The following is a 5,000-nucleotide window of genomic DNA, read 5'->3' as shown; positions in this document are numbered from 1 at the left end:
ATCGAGTTATCGCCAGTGTCTACACACTGCAAGATACATACATCATGCTACATAAAAACTAACTTAAACAAGTATGTATCAGACACACGCCAAAATATATCCTTTCATAAAACAAAACGAAAAAAAAAATGGCGCTTAACTACACTGAGAAAAACAAATAGGCCTACTGTACAAGCATTGGGACTCGGAAGCATCAAATTCGCATCATTTCAGTGATAATCGAGGCTGGCAGACTGACACTCGACCAGAGATGGAGACAGGAGGGAGGGGTGTTTGCCGTGTGAGGGGTAAGGGGTACTGGGGGACGACACTCTACGATACGAACTTTTGAAATAAAGAATAGATCCAGTTGCCAGTCTGAGCTGTCGATGTCAGTGTCATCAATGACAAACGAATTAACATGTGACTCCGAGCATGACGTTAAGTCTTTCATGACGCGGTAACTTGTTTCAGTAGATAGTGTTTTGCTCTCTCTCTCGCTCGCTCGCTCGCTCTCTCTGTCCGAGTCTCTCTCTCTCCTGGGCTCTCCCTCTCTCCGGCTCCGGCCCTCTCTCTCTCCGGAGGGCTCAGTCCGAGTCTCTCCGGTCGGCTCTCTCTCTCTCTCTCTCTCTCTCTCTCTCCTTCTCTCTTTCTCTCTCTCTCCGGCCGGCCTTCTCTCTCTTTCTCTCGAGCTCACTCCACGGTCTAGTCAGCCAGTATATCTCTGTCTCTCTGTCTGTCTGTCTGTCTCTCTCTCTCGCTCTCTCTCATGAACGCGCACGTGCACAGAGAGAAGATACTCTGGCAGAGAAACATATGTCCGCTTAAAAATTTGAACAATGTCACATTGACATCGTTATTTTAACTGACGTGATTCTTCGTGCATATAGTAGGCTAAACGCCCAGTCAGTACTTGTATGGTCAAGTCAAGGGAATGGGCTCCAAGCGAAGAGTAAAGTATATACCCAGCAGACTCACATCCATCAATATTTTGGGTGGAATTTGTGCGGCAAAGATGGGGTGGGCGCTCACAGGGTAGTTTACAGTAAATATCATAGCTTCCAAAGACTCAAGTTTCAGTCTCAGTCCCGCCCCCTCCCCACTCCCTCCTCTCTCCTGTCCGCACATCGCGTTCACTCACTCCAAATAGCTAGATTCCGAGTTCCCATGAATTGTTGGCGCAACCTCACTGAGATTCGTGGTTTGATTCTGTATGTATACACCAAGACAGGACACGTCTCATTGGGTCTTCCGGGAATATCCCGGTCGTGTCAGCTCCACTCTTCAAGTTGTGGTAGACGAATCGAAGTGTGTGTTGTGTGTGGTATGTCAGTATCTGTGTCAGTGAAGTGTGGGTGGGCCGTTGGGTGGGTGGGTGTATTTTTTTGTGGTGTGTGAGTGTCAGTGTGTGTGTGCGCGCGCGCGCATGGTCTGTCACTGTATATCTGTGGATGTGTGTGCACGCGTGCATGCCAGTGTGTGCGTGCGGTGTTAATTTTTACATGACATCATTGCCTTGTGTGTATGTAACCCAAAAACCACCTCCATCACCTCAGTTCAACATACGCACCCCCCTCCCCAACCCCCCACTCACCCACCCCCAGATCCACCTCCCCCACCACTCGTCTCCTTCCCACACCCTGCTTCACTCCACCCACCCCTTCTTCTCAGTCAACCTTTCAATCCCGGGACCCCCTGCAAGTCTGAGTGACTGCAAGGTCTTTAAGTCCAGAACGAGAACGAAACAGCCAGACAGTCCAGCCAAGACATACACCTCTCCTTCAGGTCCACGCTGAACGGAGTTCGGACTTGTGTAACCACTTCAGTCATCGATAGCCCTGTGCGTCAGTGTGTGTTCATGACGGGAAGTATAGTCACAGGAGTCGGGTGCATTGACTGCTTGCTACTCTGACGAAGGGACCGACCTGATTTTTATTTTTATTATTGCCTCCTCCTCCACCTCCTCTCTCCCCCCACCCCCGCTCCCCTCCCACACATCCCATGAGAACCCGATCTTATTCGTTCGTGGGCCGCAGCTCCCACGTTCATTCGTATGACCGACTGGGATTTTACGTGTGTAACCGTTTTTATCCCGCCATGAAAGCAGCCGTACTCAGTTTTCGAGTGGGTGTATGCTGGGTATGATATCGTTTCCATAACCCACCGAATGCTGACATGGATTACAGGATCTTCAACACATTTTGATCTTCTGCATGTGTATACACACAAAGGGGGTTCAAACAGGAGCAGGTCTGCACATTATGGTGACCTGGGAGATCCGAACAATCTCCACGCTTTACCCACCAGGTGCGGCGAAACCGGGGATCGAACTAGGGAAACTCAGGTATTAATCCAGCACTCTAGCAATTTGGTCACTGCACCCGTCTCTTTGCAGAATGATATCTCCATCATGTTCAACATGCACGTAATTGATTCATGCTCAAGCCGAACGAAGCAGAAAGGGACAACGTGGCTAACTCCTGTGGATGGGAGGCAAGCCACCACCCTATTGTTGACAAACGTTCAGCAGGAAACCCGTCGCAAGGAGAAGAATGGGACTAATGACTTTCTCTTGCCGAACCACACGTGTCTGTCCTACTCTGTCTAGAACCCTCAATGCCCCCTTCACCCCCCCTGACCACCGCCCTCCCTGCCGTCCCCCCCCCCACCCCCCCTCCATCTAGCCTTCAGCTTATAGCCCGTACGAGTGGGTCTGGTCAACCCACAGAACACCCAGTCAAATGTGTGCAGCCCATGTCTATAAATCTCGGACTGACTGATGATAGAAGGTGAGAAAGAGGAGTTAAGTGACTGAGTTCAGAAAGTGAGGATATAAAGAAACGTGAGTCTTGTTGTTGGTCTGTATGAATATATGCGAGCCATGTTGTTATGGTCTGTGTGAATCTGTGAGCCATGGATTTAACCATCTGAGGTCAGCATAGGAATAATTATGTGAGTGGTCTGTATGAATCTGGAAGCCATGTTACTGTTGGCTGTATGATCATGCTATTATAATATGGTCTTTAAGAATATGTGAGTCATGTAGTTGTGGTGTATGTGCCGTGAGAACGTGAGCATTGTTGTTATAATCTGTTTGAATTTGTGAGCCATGTTACTGTGGTCTGAATGACTATGTGAGTCATGTTATCATCATATGGTCTTTACGATTATGTGACTTAAGTTGTTGTGGCCTGTATGAATACGTGAGTATTGTTGATATCATCGATATGAATATATGAGTCACGTGGTTGTGGTCTTTTCGAATATGAGTCATGTGTTTGTGGTCTGTATGAAATTGTGAGTTGTGTCGTGGTCCGTGTGAAGATTTGAGTCATGTGGTTGTAGTCTGTATGAATGTGTGAGTTATGTGGTTGTGGTCCGTGTGAATATATGTGTTATGTGGTTGTGGACAGTGTGAATATGCATGTGAGCCATGTTGTTATGGTGTGTATGACTATGTGAGTCATGTTGTTTTTGTCAATAGAAATATATTATTCATGTTACGGTCTGCGTGACTATGTGAGTCATGATGATGTGATCTGTAGGAATATGTGAATCATGAATTAGTGGTTTGCAGGACTATGTGAACCATGTTGTGGTCTGTAGGAATACTGTGTGTCATGCTGTGGTCTGTATGACTATGTGAGTCATTATGTGATTGTCTACATGATTTTGTGAGTCATGTTGTTTGCATTATGCTATTGTCTACATGATTGTGTGAGTAATGTTGTTTTGGTCTGTAGGAACATGTGAGTGATGATGTGATGTCTGAAGGAATATGTGTAAGTCATGTTGTTACGGTGTGTAGAAATATTTTGTGAATCGTGGTTTGGTGGTTTATAGAAATATGTGAGTCATATTGTGGTTTGCGTGGCTATGCAATTCATGCTGTTGTCGGAATGAAATTGCGCGGAGGGGTGGGGGTGGGGGGGTGGGGGGAGTTTTTATCATGAGTTTGGAACTCTCTACCCTCCGATAGCCACCGTTCAGAAACTGTCCTTGCCATTCTCAAAAGCTTTTAAAAAAAAAAAAAAAAAAAAAAAAAAAAAAATCCTGTCTTGTCCAGCAGTATGGTTATTTCCCCTCATCCTCTTCCCCCTGGCTTGCTGTTTTGTGTTGTGATCGCAAATAGGATATACCCTGGTACGTTTGAATACGATAATCATGACTCAAATTTTGTTTTACCCATTAATTTTGGTCGACATGGTCTTTTTCTAAATGACTGATATTCTTTCTTTTCTTTCTTCTGTTTTGTTGTTGTTGTTGGGTTGTTTTTTTTGTTTGTTTTTTGTTGTTGTTTTTTTTTGGGGGGGGGGTCGGCTGGGGGGGGGGGGGGGGGGGGGGGCGGGGGGGGGGGGTCTTCTCTTTTTTTTTTTTTAAACCTTAGAATGACGTTCATTTGTATTGTGGGTTTCTTTTTTTTCCATTTGTTTGTTCTAACTTGCATTTGTTCCACATGCATGTGGACAGTGTGTGTGTGTTGGGGGGTGGGGGGGGTGGGGAGGGAGTGGGGCGGGGCATGTGGGGTGGGGTGGGGTGGGGCGGGGTGGGTAAGGGGTGTTGGTGGGTTGCTGGATGTGTGTGTGTGGGTGGATGGATGCATGGGTGCAGATGTAGGGGGGAGTGGGGAGCGGGAGGGGGGGGGGGGGGATCATGTGCGCGAGCGTCCCTGCGTATATTATGTGTTTGTTAGAAGATGTTATGGCGTTGACTGGTATTTGAATGCTGACAAAGACAGGTATTTGGACTGCATGGTAATAGAAATAAACTTAAGATGTACCTGCATATACGTCATAACATTGTGATGGGGGAACATAAGCGTATATAGTTAATTGAACAACTCTCAGTGCGCGCGCGCGTGTGTGTGTGTGTGTGTGTGTGTGTGTGGAGGCGGATGAAGGAAGGGGTTAATATATCAAAACCGCTTTCCGGATGTGAATCCATAACTGAATGTTGTGTTTGCCATGCATTCTTCGTGCGGAGTTTTGATAGCATGTTGCTGGCATTGCAGATTTCTCAAA

Source organism: Babylonia areolata, chromosome 20, assembly GCF_041734735.1.
Source record: "Babylonia areolata isolate BAREFJ2019XMU chromosome 20, ASM4173473v1, whole genome shotgun sequence".
In the NCBI taxonomy this organism is placed as follows: domain Eukaryota; kingdom Metazoa; phylum Mollusca; class Gastropoda; order Neogastropoda; family Buccinidae; genus Babylonia; species Babylonia areolata.
The sequence above is the reverse complement of the archived record's forward strand: the minus strand, read 5'-3'. Positions refer to the sequence as shown.